The sequence below is a fragment of the Natator depressus genome, chromosome 1, assembly GCF_965152275.1.
Source record: "Natator depressus isolate rNatDep1 chromosome 1, rNatDep2.hap1, whole genome shotgun sequence".
NCBI lineage: Eukaryota > Metazoa > Chordata > Testudines > Cheloniidae > Natator > Natator depressus.
Genome location: NC_134234.1, coordinates 32,575,280 through 32,601,651, shown reverse-complemented (window position 1 = coordinate 32,601,651; position 26,372 = coordinate 32,575,280). Strand labels below are relative to the sequence as shown.

Sequence of the window (26,372 nt, the reverse complement as noted above, 5' to 3'; positions counted from 1 at the left end):
TTCAGAGGAGGAACTTGCAAAATATTTTAGATTAATTCCTATACAAAAATTGTTGCCAGGTGTGCTAGTAAAGACAAGTTAGATTGGATTGCTCTTATACATTAGCTTGCATAGCTGAAGATGCTATTAATGGTCATGAAATTATCCAGTGCTTTTAAAGACTCAATCATGATATTTGTCTAAATGACTTTATGTGATAGTGAATTCCACAGCTTGATTATAATCTGCATAGGCAATATTTCTATTCTCAGTTTCTACTGGTGTTTTGCATCATTTACATCCTGCCTCCTGGATGATATTTATCTTTCTTTAAATCAGCTCACTCTTTTAATCCTCTTTCTACCCCATCAACTTGCTGCTGCTTACATCATCTCCTTAATGGGTTTCTTTGCTTAGCTCTATATTGTGCTTATCTTTTTACTTGACTAAATAGCCTAGTAGTGCCTCGCTGTTTTTAACCCTAATGGTGTATTGATAATTGTGCCTCATCACTGATCCAGGTCTTGCTACTCTTACTACCAAGCATTGTTTGAACATTAAGATCCATCTTCTTTTCCAAGGGCCTTTCTAACAATTGAAAAGGAGTACTTGTGGCACCTTAGAGACTAACAAATTTATTTGAGCATAAGGTTTCATGAGCTACAGCTTACTTCATCGGATGTAGCTCACGAAAGCTTATGCTCAAAAAAATGTGTTAGTCTCTAAGGTGCCACAAGTCCTCCTTTTCTTTTTGCGAATACAGACTAACACGGCTGCTATTCTGAAATCTAACAATTGAGGTATTGTTGGGTATTTTCTTTCTGTCAGTACTTCTCATCCCATTTGCTGCTGCTTGAGAGAGCAGTTCTTTGAGCAATCCATTTTACTAACCTTATTTAAAGTTCTGTTTTTAACATTGTCGTTTTTTTCTTCTTGTAAAACATAATGGTTCTTCATCCCTTTGCTGATGTCAAACTGCCTATCATTGTTTCTTAGCTGCTATCATTGTTGGGGTTTTTTGATTTACATAATGCCAAAAGTGTATAAGATGGATACAGATAAAAATGAAGATGCAGTCCCTGACTTGAAAAGCTTAAATGATAAAGGAATGACATTCTTCTGCTTTCCTTCTATGTTCTTACTCTTTAAATCAACCCAGCATTCTCTGTTGCTTATTGCATTTAGTGCTGAGGCCTCTCATGATGGAATGGATTATTCTGTGTTTGTCTACAACAACGAACAGTTCATTCTCCTTCATCAACCCGGATACTGTTTTGTTCATCTAATGGAAAAACCCCACAGCATTTATTTTCTGTTGAATTTTCTACTGACTTGCTATGCTCTGTCAAGGTCTTCTATGCAGCTAGTCAAGACTTTTTGTAAAGATTCTAACACCTTATGTTTTCTTTAATTACCTTTTCCAGAGACTGCCCAAGTCAATCTGTCGCCCTAATCAAAACTTCAGTGTGCTACCCTGCTTGTATCTCCTTAGAAGTTCACAGCAAAGACCAACTCCCAATTTTCTCCCTGCAACCCTCCCCCGGCCTCTTCTATCCTCTGGGGACAGGGACCTACTCCTGATCTGTCCTCTGTAACCCTCCCTCTGTCTCCTCCACACCTGCTGCACCAGGCCTAGAGACCCACTCCTTATCCACTCCTGCAACCCTCCCACAGCCCTCCTCCACACCAGGGGCCAGGGACCCCAGCCCTTCTCCTGGAACTTCTCAGCTCAACCACAATGGCATTTGGGCATCCCACACCGTCTCCTGATACCTGCATCTCCAGCCACCTCTAGCCCACACCCCCAACCTGACCCTGTGCCCTTCATATCACCAGCTCACTGCAGCCTGCACCCCCAGCCTGTCCCCCCATCACTTTTGTGGATGAGCTTCTTGCTGTCGGACTTATAGCACAGGGCAGCAGCAGCTGGGGCAGGGCCTGGGAGCTGCTTGGACAGCAGGGCCCACTGGGGCCTGGCGCAGAGTGGCAGGTGTGAGCTGGGTGTTGACATGGAGCCAGGCAGGTTGCTCTGCTTCTGGCTGACGCCCCAGTAACACTCATGGTGCCTCCAGGAACAGCCCAAAGCCAGTCAGTCTATAAATACTTACACAGGGAGAAAATATCCGATAACAGAAAAGAAGAAAAATTCAAACTGGAAATAAGATGCAAATGTTTAGTAGTTAAAGGTCAAATTTTTTTTATCGTCAAGGGCTATCCATTGGGATAGATTGCCAAGAGATATGGCAGATTCTTCATCACAAGAAATCCAAATCAGATGTCTTTCTAAAAGAGCTGCTGAAGCTCAGTCAGAAGTAAATTGAGTTTAATGCAAAAATTATTGGATGAAATTCGATGGCCTCCATTTATGCAGGAGGTCAGACAAGATTATTATAATAGTCCTTTCTGCCCTAAAACTAAATGAATGCAAACAATTCCAAGTGACTTGCGACAAATTCCAACTGACCAACACAGCTTGAATTTCCAATCCTGAATGTTCAGTACTAATGGTTCAGGATCAATCCGTTGAAGCTGGGGAACCCTCATCCCCAATTCTCTAGAATTTTCAGCTTAGGTTGGAAGAGACCTGTGATAGGCTATCCCCCTCCCTCATATTGCAACTCTCCCCAAGCTTTCTTAACTAGCTGTTGTTCAGTGCTAATCTTGACAACCTCCAGAGAAGGTGATTCTTTCGCCATGTGTCCCATTGTTCTTTTAATTAATTTTTCCAGCGCAATGGAAAGCAATACAATAGGTAAGTTGTACTAAATTATTGCTAAACTGGTAAAAGCATTGAAAGTATTTTGTGTCTTCATTCATCGACCCATTAAATACACAAAAACAATGAATATAAAATGAACTCCTTTGTTTCTTTTCTTCGTATTCAGTGTGTAAATCTATGGACTGTTAAAAACAATAAAAATTCATTTAACATTAAATATTTTACCCCAAAACACTCATTTGACTGTATCCATTATTTCATCTTTTGTTTTAGGTAGAGACATTTGAATTTCTCACTCCGTAATTGATACCATTCCACAGCAATTAATCTGAGAATAATTTACATATTTAATATTTCACAAGCCGTTTCTTATTGAAATAACTGAGGAAACAATGTTTTGGACATGGGAGAAAAAGCAAGAATACTTTCTTAGTGATCTGGGTCTAATTATCTATAGTCAGAAATGTTCCTGTTCAGTTTACTAAAATTGTTTATACTGTGATTTCTTATGGTTCCCAGTTTAGCGAGATGACTGTACTTGTGCCAAGACTACCATTTCCATACTTGAAATAATTTTTTCCTCTAGCTGCCTTTGATTGCTCTCATGTTTTAGAAACATAATACATCATATGAAACATGGAGAAAAAGAACACTGGGAATTAAAAATCATAGTATATAAATCATAAAGTATAAATCCAAAAGTTTTCGCTCTTTTTTTGGTTGATATTGGTGGATTCACTTTGAGTTTGTGTCCTTTGAAAAAGAAACAAATATAGATCTAAATTAAAATGTTTTCTGAGCATTTTGTTCTTTTCCTTTTGTAAAGCAAAGAAAGATTCAATTTGAGGGGCACATTTTAAGGGGTTCAGCAGGTGATGCATGTTTACGGGCACTGGAAGAAAAGGTGGTGGCAGAACATGAGGCAGAAAGACCTTGGATGGATGATGTGATATCCTGAGTGGATCAAAAGGACTATTCATCAACAAAGGACTACCAGAACATAATAGAGAATGGGCTACCACGGTTGCAAACCGCCAGTAATAGAGATGCCGCATAACAAGAATTTTTATGATGTGGTTGGGTATTGTAAAATCCCCTATGAATTTTAGTGACTTATCTTCCTACAAAACTGATCAGCTTTGAATACCATAAAAGCTCAGGTTTCAGAGTAACAGCCATGTTAGTCTGTATTCGCAAAAAGAAAAGGAGTACTTGTGGCACCTTAGAGACTAACCAATTTATTTGAGCACGAGCTTTCGTGAGCTACAGCTCACTTCATCGGATGCATACTGTGGAAACTGCAGAAGACATTATATACACAGAGACCATGAAACAATACCTCCTCCCACCCCACTCTCCTGCTGGTAATAGCTTATCTAAAGTGATCATCAAGTTGGGCCATTTCCAGCACAAATCCAGGTTTTCTCACCCTCCGCCCCCCCCCACACAAACTCACTCTCCTGCTGGTAATAGCCCATCCAAAGTGACCACTCTCTTCACAATGTGTATGGGCTATTACCAGCTATTACCAGCAGGAGAGTGAGTTTGTGTGTGGAGGGGCGGAGGGTGAGAAAACCTGGATTTGTGCTGGAAATGGCCCAACTTGATGATCACTTTAGATAAGCTATTACCAGCAGGAGAGTGGGGTGGGAGGAGGTATTGTTTCATGGTCTCTGTGTGTATATAATGTCTTCTGCAGCTTCCACAGTATGCATCCGATGAAGTGAGCTGTAGCTCACGAAAGCTCATGCTCAAATAAATTGGTTAGTCTCTAAGGTGCCACAAGTACTCCTTTTCTTTTTGCGAATACAGACTAACACGGCTGTTACTCTGAAACCATAAAAATGTTGGCATACTGTGAGGCCATGCGGGTACCCATAGCAGTGCTGCTGATCTGAAGGTATACATTGTCCCCAAATGTAAAATACTTGTGGGTAAGGACAAAGTCACAAAGTTCAGCCACCAGGTTAGCCGTGACATTATCGGGGATAGTGTTCTTGACGGCTTGTAGTCCATCTTTGTGTGGAATGTTGGCGTAGAAGGCTTCTACATCCATAGTGGCCAGGATGGTGTTATCAGGAAGATCACTGATGGATTGTAGTTTCCTCAGGAAGTCAGTGGTGTCTCAAAGGTAGCTGGGAGTGCTGGTAGCGTAGGGCCTGAGGAGGGAGTCTACATAGTCTATCATACATACTATCAGAGGCTCGTTCACCTGCACATCCACCAATGTGATATATGCCATCATGTGCCAGCAATGCCCCTCTGCCATGTACATTGGTCAAACTGGACAGTCTCTACGTAAAAGAATAAATGGACACAAATCAGATGTCAAGAATTATAACATTCATAAACCAGTCGGAGAACACTTCAATCTCTCTGGTCACGCAATCACAGACATGAAGGTCTCTATCTTACAACAAAAAAACTTCAAATCCAGACTCCAGCGAGAAACTGCTGAATTGGAATTCATTTGCAAATTGGATACTATTAATTTAGGCTTAAATAGAGACTGGGAGTGGCTAAGTCATTATGCTAGGTAGCCTATTTCCCCTTGTTTTTTCCTACCCCCCCCCCCAGATGTTCTGGTTAAACTTGGATTTATGCTGGAAATGGCCTACCTTGATTGTCATGCACATTGTGGGGAGAGTGGTCAGTTTGGATGAGCTATTGCCAGCAGGAGAGTGAGTTTTTGTGTGTGTTGGGGGGGGGGGTGAGAAAACCTGGATTTGTGCTGGAAATGGCCCACCTTGATTATCATGCACATTGTAAAGAGAGTGGTCACTTTGGATGGGCTATTACCAGCAGGAGAGTGAGTTTGTGTGTGTGGTTTTTGGAGGGGGGTGAGGGGGTGAGAGAACCTGGATGTGTGCAGGAAATGGCCCACCTTGATTATCATACACATTGTGAAGAGAGTGGTCACTTTCGATGGGCTATTACTAGCAGGAGAGTGAGTTTGTGTGTGGGAGGGCGGAGGGTGAGAAAACCTGGATTTGTGCTGGAAATGGCCCAACTTGATGATCACTTTAGATAAGCTATTACCAGCAGGAGAGTGGGGTGGGAGGAGGTATTGTTTCATGGTCTCTGTGTATATAATGTCTTCTGCAGTTTCCACAGTATGCATCCGATGAAGTGAGCTGTAGCTCATGAAAGCTCATGCTCAAATAAATTGGTTAGTCGCTAAGGTGCCACAAGTCCTCCTTTTCTTTTTTCATAAAAGCTCAATCCTCCTTAAATAAACAAAGAAAAGAGAACCAAAGAAAAGACCTTAGAGAGGAGAACCAAACTAGCAAAGCTGCCAATACATGTATTTAATAAAAAGAACAAACACATATTTACTAGATTATATATTTCAGATACATGAATTGATGAACGAAAGTAAGTAAACTTAAGCACATGTGTAAATTTTTGCAGGATCACAGCCTTAGACTGTAATACATTCAAAGCAGGGACCATGTCCTTCTATTTATCCTGCTAAGTGCAGTGTTATAATTATTATTTAATATTTATGTTGTGGTAGCATTTGGAAGCCAATCAAATGGGGACCCCATTGTGCTAGGAGCTGTACAAAACACATAGAAAAGGACAGTCCCTGCTCCAGAGAGTTTACAGCCTAAAAGACTGTAGAGATATGTTTATGAAATATTGTGATTTGGATGCTCCCTCAGGGACTGTGTTGTGAGTGTGGGAATTTGGAGATGTGCCCTGGAGGCAGGGATTGGGAACACTGCATGGCTGTGTGCAGCAGTTTGCCAGAGATGCTCTACATTTTGTTGTATTCCTTTTTCATTCACTGTTTTTTTTGTTAAATGAACCCCAAGATCATTACAAAGACTATTGTATAGCCCACTTTGAATTGCTGTAAAATAATGCATAATTCAAACATAAAAAATTAAGCTTGCTAAAAGATTAAAAAACCCCAAACCCACAAAATGTTAATTACAACCCTCCTCCCCAGAAGATAAAGAATAAAGCCATAGATCTGTTTTCTTCCCCAGCTTACATGTACACACCATTCTTTCTAAGAGCAAATAAAACTGCGTATTCAGCCCTGCTAAATGAGATTCCCTCCTGAAAACTGCACCAAAATTTGCCTAAAAGTAAATAAATGAAAGTCAGAAATAATGAACTCAGCAAAGTTATGTCTCCTTTATACAGTAGGTGATGGCTGATTATTTTAAATACCGGTGAAAGCATGAGTCTGGTGTATAGTAATGAGAGGTGTTGCATCCCAGAATCTTGTTCATCTAGATTCTCAGTTGTCCCCCATCACCATACGATCTAAATGTCTCTCGATAATATTCATGCACAATATTTGTCCTTCTTAAGAGGAAGACATCCAAGTAATAGTTTAAAGTAACTGAATTTTATTTTCAGGATATTGTCTTAGCCCTTGCCCTCTCCCATCAGCAAAGCATGTGCTTATTTCCAGAACTGGGGCCTTAAACACATGCTTAACTCTAAATACATTTATAGTTTCAAGTGCTTTGCTGGATCAGAGCTTTGGAGCTTGCTCTTGTTCATATTGAAATCAATAGGAGCAAGATCAGGCCCTTAATCAACTATAATTCAACTATTTTTGGCCAGGTTTAAGTTATCTCTAATTACAATCTTCCACAAACGATTAAAGGTCACATCATTTTACTCAGGCAGCAAACATTTCCATGTGTCAGAAATTCTGCACAACTGATGACTATAGTTCTAAGCACCTAAGGTGTAGCTCTGTTAGTAATGTAGCCGCTTATCCTATATTATGAAGAGTGGTGTAATTGAATGATGGTGTTTTTAAAGAAGTTCACAGCAGTAAAAAACAGAGTAAGGGACAAATTCTGGTTTGGTGCAACCCAAATGACCTCAATGGAGTTGTACTGATGCACCAGAGAGGAGAATTTGGTGCTATGTGACCACACAATCTATTACTGAGAGAAAGGTTGTAAAGGGAAGGGATGTTAGTGGTAAGAACAGACTTTTCTAAATAACAGGCACTTTGAAATCTAGGATCAGATTCTTCTTTTAGGATAGCAAACCTGTTGGCGGGGGGAAGGAGGGGCAGGAAACTATACATTTCAGCTCACTGAGTTTTCTCCTAATTTTTTTGAAGGGGGTTCATCCCTTAAATGGGTGAATCTCTCAAGATCCAGGCAGTTCTCAAAACTGCAGGAGAGTCTGTGTCTTGGGAGATCTGCCTGTGGGTCCCCGCACTGACATCCTAGCATAGTTGCTTTAGGAGTTGTGCTGTGATGAGATCTCCAGCACCTCAGGATGTGAGGTTGATGCAGCGCAGCAGATCACTATATAAGCTAATTCAGACCAGGGCATCATTATTTGACAAGTGGGAATCTCAGAGGGATCAGAGGATGATGTTGCAGAAAGTGGCCTGCCTCAGCCCACCCCATCCCAACCCAGAGCTTTGATACTGCAGCATACCCAGGGAAAGTCTTCAGTGGAATTGGGGACATGGGAAGCTGTTCTTCTCCCACAACCTTCTGGCTCCCCTGCAACGTGTGAGCAAAAGAAAGAATGAATATGGCCTTTGGGGATTGGTACAAATTAGATTGCATTCTCTGTGTGTGGCTGCAAGGGTGAAACCCCAGGACAAAACAGTTGGACTCTGCCAAGCAAAAGCTCCTGTTAAAATTTAAGTGAGTTTCCCTTTCTGCGGTGAATTCTGTTTTGCAGCTAAAAATTTGGGGTCTGACACTGCAGTTCACGCTCAGATCGAGCTACCATTGACTTCCTAATACCAGGAATTTAATGGCAAGATTATACCTTGAAGCATGAGAGTTCATACAAATCTGTAAATTTTTATCATAGCTGATGTCACTGTGTATATCCTTATTATTAATACATTTACTCCTTTTTCAATCCCACTAAACTCATGGCCCCAATTGTTGTGGCAGTGATTTCCACAGTCTAAATGCTGTGATTTAAAAAGTCCCACTTATATCCATTTTAAATTTGTTGCCTTGTTAGTGGTTGTCCCCTTGCTCTTGTAACAAGGTGCCCGTGAATGATATTCTTTATAGTATTCATTGTGGTATTACACTCTTATCAAGTCACTGCTTGTATGTCTACACTCTAAATACTCTTAACTCTTTCCGTCACTCCTCATATGGAAGTCTTTTCATGCCTGTACTCATTTGTATGTTCTTCTCTGGACCTTGCCAAATACACAATTTCTGTTACTGTTTGTGTGTGTAATTGGTACAGAAATGGGGTTCTATCTTCCAGCAAATATGGTTTGATGTCCTCGCCTCTTATAACAATAATATAAAAAATGGTACCAATCTCCTGTGTTTTCTAATGGGACTTTCCTAACCTCTGCAGTTCAAGATAATGTTCCACAAGGCATATATAGCCCGGTTGAAGATCAACCTGTATGGAAACCACACTGGTTCTCTCTCATTTTTGGATTGAAACAGGTTTTCAGTAGGTTCAGTAGTATGATCGTAAATACCTTCCAGTGTTGTTCACCTATAATTTGAGGGAGTCCTCTGTAAAGGGAGAATTCTCAGAAGGCTCCATTAAGACGCTTTTATGCTGCCAGATTGTCAGTGTGCATAACTTTCTAGTGTGTTTGGGTTTTGAAAATCAGTCTGTCAGGATCCTTTTATGGAATAAAGTAAATACAGTTCCAGCAAGAGGAACTTAATACAACGGTATTTGCCTCCTCATGTAATTATGATGATGAGAAAAGCCTTCTTTTTTCAATGTGAAGAAAAATAGACACTCCAATTCCTTGCCCTTCCTCTTGAAGGCACATGCACCCATCATATACAGGATTTATTCCACTGCAAGCGGAAATAGGTATCCCTTGCACTGCCTCCCACCTGCCTGTGAACATGAAAATGGTGCCAGAACCACCTCTGTCCACTGCCACTTTTATAGGTCTCTGAGGCTTGATAGCCTCTAGTGAGCCTCTGTAGCCTCTAGTGACATCCCTACATGGACTGAGAAGCTACAGGGTTGGAGCTGAAATGCAGCTCTCCAGGAGAGGAGTAGAAAAGGTCAGCTGAACAATTTCTTCCCTGCTCTAGGAACCAATAATAGACAAGTAGAAGGTAGAAACTTCCAACATCATCTCAGGTAAGTCATCCAGTATTTTGAAAGAGCCTTGGTCTGTTACAGCTGAAATCACTGAGCCCTGGTCTACACTATGAGGTTAGGTCGAATTTAGCCGTGTTAGGTTGATTTTATAAGCAATGTGGCTACACAACCAACCCCATACCGTCAACCTAAAGGGCTCTTAAAATCGACTGCTGTACTCCTCCCCAATGAGGGGAGTAGCGCTAAAATCGACCTTCTGGGGTCAAATTTGGGGTAATGCAGATGCAGTGTTGTGCAATTCAACGGTATTAGCCTCTGGGTGCTAACCCAGAGTGCTCCAATGTGACTGCTCTGGACAGCACTTTCAACTCTGATGCATTAGCCCCGGGAACTTTTGAATTTAATTTCCTGTTTGGTCAGCATGGCCAGCTCAGCAGCACAGGTGACCATGCAGTCCCCCCAGAATCGCAAACGAGCTCCTGCATGGAGCGAACGGGAGACACTGCATCTGATTGCTGTATGGGGAGAAGAATCTGTGCAGGTAGAACTCCAATCAAAAAGAAGAACTGCTAATATGTATGCCAAAATTGCACAGGGCATGGTGGAGAGAGGCTACACCAGGGACACACAGCAGTGCCGCGTGAAAGTTAAGGAGCTCAGGCAAGCCTACTACAAGACAAAGGAGGCAAACGGTCACTCTGGGTGAGAGCCCCATACATGCCGCTTCTATGATCAGCTGCATGCCATTCTGGGGGAGGAACCCTACCAGTACCCCACTACTGTCCGTGGACACCTGCAAGAGGGGAGTCTCATGCAACACGGAGGAGGATTTTGTGGATGAGGAAGAGGAGGAGGAGAATGCGCCGCAGGCAAGCAGAGAATCTGTTCTTCCCGGCAGCCAGGACCTTTTCGTCACCCTGGAGCCAATACCCGCCCAAAGCGGGTTCCCGGTCCCTGAAGGTGGAGAAGGCACCTCTGGTGAGTGCACATTTGTAACTATACTACATGGGTTAAAAGTAATTGTGTTTAATGTTTGATTTGCCCTGAAGAATTGGGATGCATTCGCGGCCAGTACAGCTACTGGAAAAGTCTGTTAATGTGTCTGGGGATGGAGTGGGAATCCTCCAGGGACATCTCCATGAAGCTCTTCTGGAGATACTCTGAAAGCCTTTGCAGAAGGTTTATGGGGAGGGCTGCCTTATTTCATCCTCCACAGTAGGACACTTTACCATGCCAAGCCAGTAGCAAGTAGTCTGGAACCATTGCAGCACAAAGCATGGCAGCAAATGGTCCTGGGTTTTGGTCGCATTCATGCAACATTCGGTCTTTATCTTTCTGTGTCAGCCTCAGGAGAGTGATATCATTCATGGTCTCCTGGTTGAAACAGGGGAATTTTTGTAAGGGAACAGTAAAAGGACCCTGTTCATGCTGGGCTGTTTGCGCTTGGCTAAAAGGGATCATTCTGGAGAATAGCAACGCGGTGTGGGGAGGGGGGTGCTGCACATCTAACCCAAAACTGCAGCCCCTCCTTTTAAATGGAAAACCCAACTGGCATTGCTTGCTATAAGAAAGGAGGGTGCTGCAGTTTGAAACCATGCAACTTTGTACCTAAAGCACATGTGCTGTCTGCTGTGAATTGCTTGATTCACTGTGAAAGAGTCTCCCTTTTGTTCTCAGAAATGTATCTTCTTAAATTTTACTCTCCCTTTTTATCCCCCCTACAGGTGCAAATGTTTCTATGCTCCCCGTATCAACTCCATCCATGAGGTATCACAGATTAGAAGGCGAAAAAAACGCACTTGTGATTACATGTTTTCTGACCTCATGCAGTCCTCCTGTACTGATAGAGTACAGCTGAATGCATGGAGGCATTTGGTGGCAGAGGCCAGGAAGCATTCAGTGAGCGTGATCAGAACATGCAGGAGGCGATGCTGAGGCTAATGTGGGAGCAAACAGACATGATCAGGCATCTGGTGGAGCTGCAGGAAAGGCAACAAGAGCACAGACGACCACTGCATCCATTGTATAACCACCTGCTCTCCTCGCCAAGTTCTATATCCTCCTCACCCAGATGCCCAAGAATGCAGGGAGAGACTTCAGGCACCCAGACACTCCACTCCAGAGGATGGCCCAAGCAACAGAAGGTGGTCATTCAAACAGCTTTGATTTGTAGTGTGGCTACAATAAGCAATGTGGCCTTGTCTTTCCCTCCTCCCCCACCCCACCAGGCTACCTTGTTAGCGATCTCTCTTTTTTTAAATAAATAAAGAATACATGGATTCAAAACAATAGGGACTTTATTTCTTTGCCAGCTGTGGTTGAAGATGGGAGAGGGGATTGGCTTACAGGGAAGTAAATTCAACAAAGGGGGCGGTTTTGCATCAAGGAGAAACACACACAACTGTCACACCATAGCCTGGCTAGTCATGAAACTGTTTTTCAAAGCCTCTCTGATGCACAGCATGCCGAGCTGTGCTCTTCTAATCGCCCTAGTGTCTGGCTGTTCAAAATTGGCTGCCGGGCAATTTGCCTCAACCTCCCACCCTGCCATAGACATCTCCCCCTTACTCTCTCAGATATTATGGAGCACATAGCAAGCAGCAATAACAATGGGAATATTGGTTGTGCTGAGATCTAACCGAGTCAGCAAACAGCACCAGCGAGCTTTTAAACTTCCAAAGGCACATTCTACCACCGTTCTGCACTTGCTCAGCCTGTAGTTGAACAGCTCCTGACTACTGTCCTGGCTGCCTGTGTATGGCTTCATGAGCCATAGGAGCAAGGGGTAGGCTGGGTCCCCAAAGATAACTATTGGCATTTCAACATCCCCAACGGGAATTTTCTGGTCTGGGAAGTAAGTCCCTTCTTGCAGCTGTTCAAACAGCCCAGAGTTTGTAAAGATGTGAGTGTCATGCACCTTTCCCGGCCATCCCACGTTGATGTCGGTGAAACATCCCTTGTGATCCACCAGTGCTTGCAGCACCATTGAGAAGTACCCCTTGCAGTTTATGTACTGGTTGGGAAGGTGGTCCGGTGCGAAGATAGGGATATGAGTTCCATCTATCGCCCCACCACAGTTAGGGAACCCCATTGCAACAAAGCCATCCACTATGACCTGCACATTTCCCAGAGTCACTACCCTTGCTAGCAGAAGGTCACTGATTGCCTTGGCTACTTGGATCACAGCAGCCCCCACGGTAGATTTGCCCACTCTGAATTGATTCCTGACTGACAGGTAGCAGTCAGGCATTGCAAGCTTCCACTGGGCTATCGCCACTCACTTCTCAACTGTCAGGGCAGGTCTCATCTTGGTATTCCTGTGCTTCAGGGCAGGGGAAAGCAATTCACAAAGTTCCATGAAAGTGGCCTTATGCATGCGAAAGTTTCTCAGCCACTGGGAATCATTCCATATCTGCAACACTATGTGGTCCCACCAGTCTGTGCTTGTTTGCTGGGCCCAGAATCAGCATTCCACTGTATTAACCTGCCCCACTGCTGCCATGATGTCCCAATGGCCACATCCCGTGCTTTCAGGAATGTCTGTGTTCGTGTCCTCTTCACAATCGTCCTCGTGTTGGCATCTCCTAGCCAGGTTCTGCGCATACTGCAGGATAATGTGCGAGGTGTTTACAATGCTCACAACAGCAGCGCTCAGCTGAGCGGGCTCCATGCTTGCCGTGCTATGGAATCTGCACGGTAACCCATGAAAAAAGGTGTGAAATGATTGTTTGCCATTGCTTTCAAGGAGGAAGAGAGGGAGGGAGGGAGGGGAGACTGATGACATGTACCCAAAACCACCCGCGACAATGTTTTTGCCCCATCAGGCATTGGGAGCTTAACCCAGAATTCCAATGGGCAGCAGAGACTGTGGGATAGCTACCTACAGTGCACCACTCCATGAGTCAATGCTAGCCACCATATTGAGGATGCACTCTGCCGACCTACTGCGCTTAGTGGGGACATACACAATCAACTGTATAAAATCGCTTTCTAAAGATCGACTTTTATAAAATCGACCTAATTTTGTAGTGTAGACATACTCTGGAGTCCTAGTAGATGACTGAATACTTAAACCAATAAACTGTAGCAGCATTACATATAAAAAGAGTAAAAACATTTTTTGGGATTGGGTTTGTGTGCCTAAAACTACTGCTGATGTGAAGTACCCCTAGAGCACACTTGCAATTTTTCCTGTAATTTTGATGTAGAATTGGCAGACTCCAACCCTGGTATTATAGAGGCATTTCTCACAGCAGTGGACCAGAATTCAAATGTTGATGATTCTGACAAAGTACAGTATGCCATGCTTCAGGAAAAGTTATTAATTTTTCGTACATCCCTTAAAATTAGTAAATCTTCCTCTCAATCAATAAGCAATCAAAGATGAAAAGACACAGTAAATTCTCCCACTAAAAAATAAGTAACTTAATGAATCAAAAGTTCATGATTGGTGGCCACACCACCCAAAGGCTCTAACATTTCATTAGTTTGTAGCAATTATAATAGCTATAAAAGTTTTTTTTTCTATTACAGAATGAGTATAGCAAAGATATAAAATGTGTATTCAAACCACCAGAAAATAACTCAGGTCAGGAACTGGAGGTTGAACTACTCACTCACTGACTGTATCATGCATCAATGTACATCACAGTAAATATTTTTGTTTTTCTTTTCCTAGCACAGAAATTAAAATAGTAATAATAATAAAGGTTTGGTGTACACATTGTGGAGAGATGTGCCACACTATTAGAATGAACTCTTAGCAACATGTCTGAAATTCTGTGAAAGAACATAAGCATGTCCCAAGGAAAAAATGTAACTTTCAGTGATTTTACCATTTTTATATGTAATGCTGCCACTATATATTTTTATAAGTATTTAGCCAACTACTAGGACTAAGTGACCTGTATGTAAAAGAGAGAATATCTTTCAAAATACTGGATGATTCAGATGAGATGATGTTGGATGAGTCTGACTTCAATTCGTGGTCTCAGAATTTATGTAAACTCTTATGCACAGGGCTTTCCTATTCTCCCCTGTGATGATATGGTAATCTATTTCACACAAATGTAAACTCAGAGAGCAAAACTGAGATCCAGATCTGAATTTTGAACCCCACCAAAGTGTGGAGATTTTAGATCAGGGGATTTTGGGAGGAGATGTTTAGGGTTGGGTTTCTCTCTAATTTCATGATGGAATGGAATATTTTCCAATTTCAAAATCAATAAAATTTCAAGATGGTAAAAAAGGACACGAGAATTTTCTATGGAAAGCTATTTTAAAATCAAACTTTAAGTAAGAGAGGATTTAACTAAGTTAAATTTCATAATTTGTATTTTAGTCAAATTAGAGGAAGGGTGGCCCTGGGGGTCAGAATACTAGCCTGGGACTCAGATTTTCTGGTTCAATTCACAGTTCTGCCACAGACTTCTTGGGTAACCCTGGCTATGGCACTTAGGCCCAAATCCTCAAAGGTATTTAGGTGTCTAACTCCCATTGATTTTAGACAGCTAAGTATCTTTCGGGATCTGAGCCTCAGTCTCTATATGGCTCATCTATCAAATGAGGCTAATAGCACTTCCCTACTTCACAGGGGTGTTGTGGGGATAAAAATATTAGAGTGTGAGGTGCACAGATACTATGGAAACAGGCACCATATAAGTACTTAAGATTAATATACAGAATTCAACCTGTGGAGGATGAAAGCTTGCAACTCTTGCTGATTTTCTAATGTGCTGGGAGGTGTTGACCCCCCCGGCTCTGCCGCAGGCCCTGCCCCCACTCCACCCCTTCCCCCAAGTCCTGCCCTGCCTCTTCCTGCCCCATTCCACCGCCCATGAGTGCATCCCCCCTTACTCCTCCCCCTCTCCCCCCCCCAGTGTCTCCTGCATGCCATGGAACAGCTGATCCGTGGCGGGTGCGAGGCAGTGGGAGGGAGGGAGAGTGCTGATAGGTAGGGCTGCTGGTGGGCAGGAGGCACTGGGGGGGGAACGGGGGGAAGCTGGCTGCTGGTGGGTGCTCAGTACCCACCATTTTTTCCCCATAGGTGCTCCAACCCTGGAGCACCCACAGAGTTGGTGCCTATGGTAAGTGATCATATAATGCAGTGCTTGTTGACATTGATTAAGGGAGGTATTCCATTTTCCATGGCTGTTAGGCATACGGTGCTCTCCAGTGGGGGAGAGACAGGAGGTATTGAATGCAGGGAGATGGGTGAAGAGTAGGGATCCAGATCAAAATATCAGTAAGAGTCACATACTAGTCTCTTGCAGAAAAGCCCACAGGAGGAGAAAAGAAGTCCCAGGACAGGCCAGGAGATTCAACTTGTAGGTCTCTCTGAATGCTCCCAACAGGAGTTAGAGAATCATAGAGTTTAAGGCTAGAAGGGACCACAAGATCCTCTAGTGGAGAAGAAGTGTGTAAGAGTCATGGCAGTACAAGGCCCAGTGAGTCATGGGGAAAGGGAGCTACAAGCCCTGCTTTGCTGATGACTCACCACCTCTCTTTGGCAGCATAGCTCATTTGAGATGTGCCTTTGTCTCCTCTGCCTGGACAAAGCCACCATCTCTGAGGAGGTTACAGGGAAGGAGCAGGAGTAAATGCTGCTTGTATTTACTCTCAGGAGGATAGCTATAGGCTCAGAAGGGAACATGCTACAAAAAGCAGCTCCACTCTGGCTCCAACCCCCTCCTAATCTACACAGCCTCTACCCTACAGAGTGGGTGCCGAGGGGCTCCTGCAAGATTGCGGGTGAAAGAGAAGCGTGCTCTAAAGGTTCTGCTTCCTATTGTATACTCTCGACCCAGTTCCCCTGGCTTTTCTTCCCTTCCATTCACAACAGTGGAAGGAAAGCACATAGGCATACACTGTTTTCCCCCCCTTGAGCCTGCATGCATCAGTCAGCCTTCAGTTTTATTTAATTTGGCTCGTCACAGTAATTATTGACCACAGTTACATGGAGTGCTTCATAAACAATAGATTACTCTGAAAGGAATGACTGCAGTTTAGTAAATAGCTTTCTCAAAAGCTGCCTGGCTACTGGTTTGCTAGATGGCTGCATAGCTGCTGTCAATGAGATTAAAAGTAGTTAATGGAGAAAATATTACAAAGGCTTTTACTGATGGATACTCTAGGGTGTTGTTATTGTTGACATGCCCTTCATTTGTGCATGGATTATCATCTAGTGTGGTTTGGCTTTAAAAAGTCAACATTTACCACACTGGTATTTGAGGTACTATAGTATTCTCAGCACATAACTGCAGGCTCTGGGATAAGGCTGTTGGACTTTGCATGGTAGAGCCAGGGACATAGGTAGTGTTATGCTTTCTAGATCATGGATTGACGAAACAGAAAGCTCCTGCAACATGTTTAGCAAAAAAATTGTATGGTATGTGTCTGGAAAACCACAGAGTGCTATAATTGAGTACACATTTAAGCCAGGTCTATACTACAGACCTATATCATGTGAAAAATCCACATCCCTGAGTGACATAGTTATACCAACCTAACCCCCTGTACAGTTAGCACTAAGTTGATGGGAGAGCTTCTCCTGCTGATGCAGCTACTACCTCTTGGGGAGGTGGATTAACTATGCCTGATGGGAGAATCTTCAGTCAACCAGTGGAAGTCTGTGCCAGAAGATGTTGTGAAGGCCAAGATTATAACAGGGTTCAAAAGAGAACTAGATAAATTAATGGAGTATAGGCCCATCAATGGCTATTAGCCAGGATGGGCAGGGAAGGTGTCCCTAGCCTCTGTTTGCCAAAAGTTGGGAAATAGTGATGGGATGGATTACTTGATGATTACCTGTTCTGTTCATTCCCTCTGGGGCACCGACATTGGCCATTGTTGGAAGACAGAATACTGGGCTAGATGGACCTTTGGTCTGACCCAGTATGGCTGCTCTTATGTTCTTATGAGACGCCCTCCTGTTGGTGTAGTAGTGTCTCCTCTAAAGCACTACAATGGAGTAGTGCTGTGCATGAAGACAAGCCCTTACTCTGAGATTGTCAAAAATGACTAGTCATTTTGAGGTTCTTCAGTTTTTGGGTCCTATGAGGGGTGTCTGCCCTGACTCTGAGGCAAGGTAAAGAGGGTGCTGGGGCTACGGGGAAGTGGCCTAGGATCGGAGGGGACGCAGCAAGTGGCAGCCATCTACAGGGTCCCTGGGCAGGAACCCGCAGTAGTGGGCAGGCCCAGGTCTCCCCCACCCCCACTCACCATTGAGGAAGTGGCCGGACATTGGGCTGCAGTTGCCACTGTGGGAAGTGGCTGGACAGCAGACTGCAGCCCCCCCGGAAGAAGGAGAGCACAGAATGTGGTGCAGCCAGAGATCTGTGTCTTACAGAGGATGTTGTGGTCCTGGAGCGACATGGGTCCAAGATCAGAAGTGACAGCAGTGAGACATCACCGGAAGAAGGCACGGTGGTTAGCAGAGCTAATCCCTGGGACAGCCAGCAGGAGGCACCACAGTGGAGAGTCGCACCCCGTCACAGGTCCACATTGTGAAACATTTTAAAGGGGCCTGGTAGTCAGAGACTGAGTGCTTTGCATTTTCTGAAAATCAGACCCATTGAAGGTGTGTTAATTGAGTACTGTCATAAATATAAAGGGAAGGGTAAACCCCTTTGAAATCCCTCCTGGCCAGGGGAAAGCTCCTCTCACCTGTAAAGGGTTAAGAAGCTAAAGGTAACCTCGCTGGCACCTGACCAAAATGACCAATGAGGAGACAAGATACTTTCAAAAGCTGGGAGGAGGGAGAGAAACAAAGGGTCTGTGTGTCTGTCTATATTCTGTCTTTGCCGGGGATAGACCAGGAATGGAGTCTTAGAACTTTTAGTAAGTAATCTAGCTAGGTACGTGTTAGATTATGATTTCTTTAAATGGCTGAGAAAAGAACTGTGCTGAATAGAATAACTATTTCTGTCTGTGTATCTTTTTTGTAACTTAAGGTTTTGCCTAGAGGGGTTCTCTATGTTTTGAATCTAATTACCCTGTAAGGTATCTACCATCCTGATTTTACAGGGGGGATTTCTTTATTTCTATTTACTTCTATTTTTATTAAAAGTCTTCTTGTAAGAAAACTGAATGCTTTTTCATTGTTCTCAGATCCAAGGGTTTGGGTCTGTGGTCACCTATGCAAATTGGTGAGGCTTTTTATCCAACATTTCCCAGGAAAGGGGGGGTGCAAGTGTTGGGAGGATTGTTCATTGTTCTTAAGATCCAAGGGTCTGGGTCTGTAGTCACCTAGGCAAATTGGTGAGGCTTTTTACCAAACCTTGTCCAGGAAGGAGGGTGCAAGGTTTTGGGAAGTATTTGGGGGGAAAGACGTTTCCAAACAGCTCTTCCCCAGTAACCAGTATTAGTTTGGTGGTGGTAGCGGCCAATCCAAGGACAAAGGGTGGAATATTTTGTACCTTGGGGAAGTTTTGACCTAAGCTGGTAAAGATAAGCTTAGGAGGTTTTTCATGCAGGTCCCCACATCTGTACCCTAGAGTTCAGAGTGGGGGAGGAACCTTGACAAGTACCCATATCACAAATCACTTTTAAAAGTCTTAACTTTAGTTTTAAAAACAAAAAAGCTCCACACATAGTTTGTGCAGATAGTAATAGATGGAGCCATCCTAGTCCGTCAGTAAAACATTTTGAAGTAATTTAACCCAGACATTTTAACAGTAAGCGTGCATATGAAATATAGTTATTGTGAGTTAAGGATGGGCAAACTGATTCATGTAAAATACGAATGGATGCAAACCTCCTTTGAGTTTTTAAAGTTGTGTTGTTTTGGCCAAGTCAGATTGTTTTTGTTTTTTGTCTGACTTGAAAAAAAAAGTTCTGGAAATTGTCTGTGGTAATGTACCAAGCCAGGTCTTTCATTACGATATATAACATTCTTATCTCTCATAGCTGGTGATATGCAATGACTCTACAGCAACGCATGCAAAACTTCCAAATACTTTACATCCATTAAATGGAAAGACAGTTATATTGGCGTTGCTGTTGACCATCTAAGCTCAAAGACAACAATCTGGCAACATTCAAATATATAATGCTGTGTTTTCTGTACTGATGATGATGGTGTGTACAAATTGTAACTACCACTACAAGTATATTGCCTAATCTGGGCTGTTTAGTTCAGCAAGAGACATTATGTCTGACTGTAAAATTCTTCTTATTGGACATCACCATAATGTTCTTCACAATAACAAGTCAAAGATGAGGAAATATCCATTCATTCTTAACATGGAAGATTTTGTATTGCATTTGCTTTGTCACACTGAGCGCAAAATCCCCCCAACAAACAGCAGGAGGGGCGTCTGTGACTCCATAATTCTGAGACCTGGGAAACACTGAAGCATGTTTATTAGGTGAGTTTACATAAGTTCTGTACAAAAGACACCCACTTTGTGCTGATTGATGACCAATGGTGAAGGTTAAATGGCTTTAGCTACCCCAGGTAAGAATAACTTCAAAAAATATATATGTACAGAAAAGACTGAGAAAGAAAGGTTATAGTGACTCACAGCTATATAAAAGCTCCAGTGCTGTGTTAAACTTGCGCTAATTTAATTTGTTTGACAAGAAAAGTATTAACTTAGGAACCAACATTCCTCTGAAGCATTTATTTGTAGACACAGGAAAGAGGAGTGTAAGTGATAGGCATTAGTGGCCAAATTTCGAGCCCAGGAGCGAAATAGTCAAGCGAGACATGGATAGATGTAGAAATTTGTTCTCTCCAGTCCTCCACTATCTTCACTCTCAGGGCCATGAGGTGCTCAGATGCTGCAGTGGTGGGGGCTGTATAAGTATTGTATTGTAAGTATTGCCGTAGGTGAGGAGAAGCTGGGTCAGCCATTGTCTGTCCTCTGTTCTTTGGGAAAGAAAGACAAAAATATATACATGGCCAGCTTTTGAAGTTACCTTGTAGCTGTACAAGCTATAACAATGGGACTCTTGTCTATGTAAATTATAGGTATCCATACACGGTGGTTGGGGTCTTCTCTTTAATTACCCTGCAATGCATTGAGATTTCAGGAGAGGAGTTAGTTGTTGGTGTTTCTTGATACTGTTTGAAGTAATCATAGTGGGCTAGGGTGGGAAGAAACTGACCAGGAGTGAAGCCTACCACAACCTTGTCTGAGGAATAACAAAGTTACAACCATTAAAATTTATCAGGCGTAAAAGCACACTGAGTCAGATTAGAAACTAGATGTTTACAACGTAATAAAAATAAGTTTATCACACTAATATAATTCAAACCTTTAACGTTTTATTCACTATATATAAATTGAGGAGAAAAGAAAACACATAATTCTGTGTTAAAATAGTTAACTTTCTCCCATTGTTTGTTTTATTAATTGTACCTTACATTTCCAATGCAATTTTCAACCAAAGATCTCTATGCAATTTACAAATACAGCATTAGGTGGTCTTCAAACCCCCACATAGCTTGTTACTGAGCAAGTTATGAATTACTATAAATGTTGTGATCTTTGTATCCTCTCTACAGAAGTATGGATTTAAACTATTAGTTCAGAGCCAGATACGGCCATTCTTACTTGCATTTGAGTGGTACCTTACTCTTAGAAGTCCCTTTGAAATGAATGGGACTACTCACAGAATAAGGTATTATGCCGTGTGAGTAAGGGTTGCAAAATCTGGCTCCATAGGATTTTAAACTTTTTTTTTATGGTTAGATAAAGGCTATAATTGTTCTCATAATTCCTCATGACTGACAACTTTCGTGTGAATTACTGTATTGTGACCCATGAGTCGTATTTTCTTTTTTAAATGTGGCATTGTGGGAATGGGTATTATCATTGATATCTCTGACACATTTGCTTGGACTTCTGTACATGCACAGGCCAATAGCCTCCAAGGGGGTGCACATGGAAGTACCCTTATGAGTCAATGGGACTCCTCAAAGGATGGGGATATGTGAAATGTAGTGAAAGGAATTGTCCACATTATTTAAAAATTCCTATTATTTTTCACTTTTTAAATTAGAGGCCCCAGGAATGATCAGGGCTCTATTATGCCAGGCACTGTTCAAGCACAGCCCCTATACCACAGAGTGTGGAATCTAATTTGAGTCAGGATACACGAATGAGTGTGATAACAAAGGAAGGCCAGCTTGTGGGAGGAAGAAGTTGAGGAAAATAGGATCACAGGGTTATATAGGTTGGCTGCTGTACAACTTGATGTACTAATTGGAGTACTAATTGCTCCAAATCACCTCTTTTCTAAAATTATAATACTTATATTAAACAATCAATTGCATGAAATGAATGTAGCTTTATGAATGGAGGATGAACTCAAACCAAAGCTGATAATGAGTGTTTTCAAGATGAATAGTTCAAACCAGGGCTGTCAAGTGATTAAAAAAAATTAATCACAATCACAATTAATCATGCAATTAAAAAATTAATTGCACTGTTAATCACACTGTTAAACAATAATAGAATACGATTTATTTAAATAGTTTTGGATATTTTCTACATTTTCAAATATATTGATTTCAGTTACAACACAGAATACAAAGTGTACGGTGCTCACTTTATATTTATTTTTTACTACAAATATTTGCTCTGTAAAAAACAAAAGAAATAGTATTTTTCAATTTACCTAGTACACGTACTGTATCATGAAAGTTGAACTTACAAATGTAGAATTATGTACAAAAAAACCCCTGCATTCAAAAATAAAACAATGCAAAACTTTAGAGCCTACAAGTCTACTCAGTCCTACTTCTTGTTCAGCCAATCGCTCAGACAAACAAGTTTGTTTACATTTACAGGAGATAATGCTGCCCGCTTCTTGTTTACAATACAACCTGAAAGTGAGAACAGGCATTCACCTGGCACTGTTGTAGCCAGCATCACAAGATATTTATGTGCCAGATGCACTAAAGATTTATATGTCCCTTCGTGCTTCAACCACCATTCCAGGTAATGGGTTCTGCTCGATAACCATCCAAAGCAGTGCGGGCCGACACATGTTCATTTTCATCATCTGAGTCAGTTGCCACCAGCAGAAGGCTGATTTTCCTTTTTGGTGGTTCAGGTTCTGTAGTTTCCGCATCAGAGTGTTGTTCTTTTAAGACTTCGGAAAGCATGCTCCACACCTCGTCCCTCTCAGATTTTGGAAGGCACTTCAGATTCTTAAACCTTGGGTCGAGTACTGTAGCTATCTTTAGAAATCTCATATTGGTACCTTTTGTTTTGTCAGTGTTTTTTCAAATCTGCAGAGAAAGTGTTCTTAAAATGAACAACGTGTGCTGGGTCATCATCCGAGACTGCTATAACATGAAATATATGGCAGAACATGAGTAAAACAGAGTAGGAGACATAAAATTTTCCCCCAAGGAGTTCAGTCACAAATTTAACTAATGCATTATTTTTTTAATGAGCATCATCAGCATGGAAGCATGTCCTCTGGAATGGTGGCCTAAGCATGAAGGGGCATATGAATGTTTAGAATAACTGGCAGATAAATACCTTGAAATGCTGGCTATAAAAGTGCCATGCGAACACCTGTTCTCATTTCTAAGTGACATTGTAAATAAGAAGAGGGCAGCATTATCAACAGTAAATGTTAACAAACTTTTTTGCCTTAGTGATTGGCTGAACAAGAAGTAGGACTGAGTGGATTTGTAGGCTCTAAAGTTTTACGTTGTTTTGTTTTTGAGTGCAGTTATGTAACAAAAAAAATCTATACTTGTAAGTTGCACTTACACGATAAAGAGATTGTAGTACAGTACTATTTCTTTTGTTTACTATTTTTACAGTGCAAATATTTGTAATAAAAATAATATACACTTTGATTTCAATTACAACACAGAATACAATATATATGAAAATGTAGAAAAACATCCATAATATTTAATATATTTCAAGTGGTATTCTTTTGTTTAACAGTGCGATTAAAGCTGTGATTAATCACAATTAATGTTTTAATCACAATTAATTTTTTGCGTGAGTTAACTGTGATTAATGGACAGACCTAGTTCAAACAGTTTTAGTTCTCAGCTGAAAAGTACTGCATTGTTAGAACTCAAATACTGAAAAGCTATAGAAATTGTATCTGATACTGATCACTTCTTAGTTTTGATCAAGGGTTTTATTTTCATCCCTTCTCTTTAAAAAATGACCCAAAATAAACTCTGGCAAATAAAATTAGCCAAATCATATGTATTTTAGCCTCTGGGTATATAGGGAGAGTGCAACTGGATACTCCACCACTGTAAAAAAAATTACTAATTATAGTACAATTTTCCTCTTAGCTCTGCACAGCAGATATATTCCCTTTCTGAGCTCTTTGCATATATAGGGTAATAGATAAAGAATAATATCAGAACCGAGATCCGCCATGTGGATCTAAAAGAAATTTGTCCACGACCATAATCCAGTAAAAGAATAATTAGCACTTCTAAGGCAACTTCCATCAGAAGATCTCAGTGCACTTTATAGATGTTACTAAATTATAGATGTTACTAAACATCCCTGTGAAGTAGGTTAAATATCTTTATTCCCTGTTTTTCAGAAAGGGAAACTGAGACACAGAAGATAAAAAATTTGTTCAAAGTAACACAGTAAATTGAAGCAGAGCCTGGATTAGATCTGAGAGCCCCTGACTCAAAGGCCTTTACTTTAAGCATTAGATAATGCTAGTCCTTCTAATGTGAAGCTGTGAGAGCAAAAGTTTCTGGAATGTTCTGTTTGGCTTTGTTTGGAACAGTCAAATATGACAAAGCAATCAAGAGAATTTAAATGTCCCTCATGCAGGAAGTAAATTAATGAAGGAGAGTGTATCATATGTACTGTAAATGTTGCTTTGGAGCATGAGAGGGAATTCATCTTTGGAAATAATCCTCACAATACTGCTCTGTGGTACTGCAGCAAAATACAATACACAGTGACAAAAAGAGGCGCAAACGTTCCCAGACATTTGCTGGCAGGGACATTATATCTGTGTCTGAGCATTTTCTCTATATTACACCGAATGGGGTCATGTGTGGTCTCTGCTGAAAGCAGAAGTCTAGCTTATTGTCATGGTTATTGCGAGATGTTTGTATGGGAAACAATTTGAGTTATATAACGTAGTATACTGTGTTCCAGAACTGTTGGGAGTGAAACAGGAGATGTAGTCTGAGAGCTGACCCAATCAAAAGAAGCACAATGGGCACCCATGGAAACAGCCTATGTTTACTGTCTGGAGTAGATGCTGAAGATTTACAAAGATAGTTGAATGCGCCAAGAGAGTTCTTGGAAGAAGCAGCCCCATGGGCTAAGAGACAATAGCTTATGACTATTGTATAAGGAGAGAAGAACTGGCCCACATGGTTATTCATCACCAGAGGGGACTCTGTCAGCATGAGTGTCTCATGAAAATTGGATTTTTTGACAGTTACCTTCAGGTTGTTCTGCCTCCTTTGCTGTCAGTTTTCATACCATTCAAAAATCATCAACAAGTAAATACTCCAAATCAGTCAAGGACAACAATTCACTTTTGAGTTTACACAAAAGTAAAAGATTAAAAAACATATTACCAATTAAAACTCACGGGAATTCAAGAGGGCTGTAAATTTATACACACAAATATAAATGCTACTAGAAGCACCTTAGGCTTGTTCTAAACTTTAAACTACACGAAAATGCAAGATGGGAGTGGCTATGTCTGTGCCATTTGGTTAGACGTTTCTCCTATTCCACCCTGATAAAATGCGAGGAACTTGGATGGCAGAATCCAGAACCTTCTATAGGGATGGTATCTTCTGAGTCATCCTGTTCTTAGGTGCCTAAATCCTTCACGAATGTCCAGTATCATTATTGCTAAGTCATATTAGAAGTTGAGGCAGGACCAAGAATACCTAGACCATTTCTGATGGGATGTCCACCCCACACAAGGCCTGAAGGGGCTAAGGTGGCCAGGTGGACTTATTAACTGCCTAGGCTGCACTTGGAGGAGAAGCCAGGGAGGAAGGACTAATTAGAGATGAAGTTCAACTTAACTGAAACAGGAGGGGCCTGTATAAAGTAGCTGAATAGCTGAGACTAGAGGTGGGCTGCAGAGACTGCAGTAGAAGTCACTTTCAGGATGAAAGAAAACAAGGTAGGAAGTAGCCCAGGGATACAGCAGTAAAGTTCAGGACTATGCAGACATGACTGCTTGTTGTAGGGTCCCTGGGCTAGAACCCAGTGTAGGGGGCAGGCCTGGGTTCTTCTACCAGCCACTGGGGAAGTGGCACTGTAAAGGGGCAGCGAATGGGAAGACTGCCTGGGATAGTGGGTCCTGAGAGACTTTGATTCCCCGGAAGATGAAAAACACAGTGACCTGGCTGGAGGGCCAAGCCATGAAGAGCGAGCAGTCAAATCCTGGGGGAGAGAGACTGGAAGAGTGATAAAGTGCAACTGCAGGAAGAGTCATCAGCCTGGCAGAGATAATCCCCAAATGTGGCCAGAAGAACATGCTACCGGCAGTGAGCAAATAACCCTGTGACACCATCCCTGATAGATGATTGTCTAACCACTTCTTAAAAACCTCCAATGATTGGGATTCCATCACCTGCCTTAGTAAACTATTCCAGGCTTAACTTCCTTACAATTAGAAACTTTTTCCTAATAGCTAACCT

The 26,372-nt window shown here is 41.9% G+C and overlaps 1 long non-coding RNA gene across 2 annotated transcripts in view; it reads left to right on the top strand.

The window, feature by feature from the left end:
- The window catches only part of LOC141981597 (uncharacterized), a 105,745-nt gene extending 80,832 nt beyond the window's left edge, over positions 1-24,913 (top strand). Inside the window, exon 3 of one of the 2 annotated variants that reach the window (XR_012637848.1) lies at positions 24,859-24,913. This is a non-coding gene — a long non-coding RNA (uncharacterized LOC141981597). Of the gene's footprint in view, positions 1-19,648; positions 19,700-24,858 lie in introns of those variants that run through there. The other variant, XR_012637847.1, reaches the window with a different exon arrangement.
- The last annotated feature ends 1,459 nt before the right edge of the window (positions 24,914-26,372 follow it).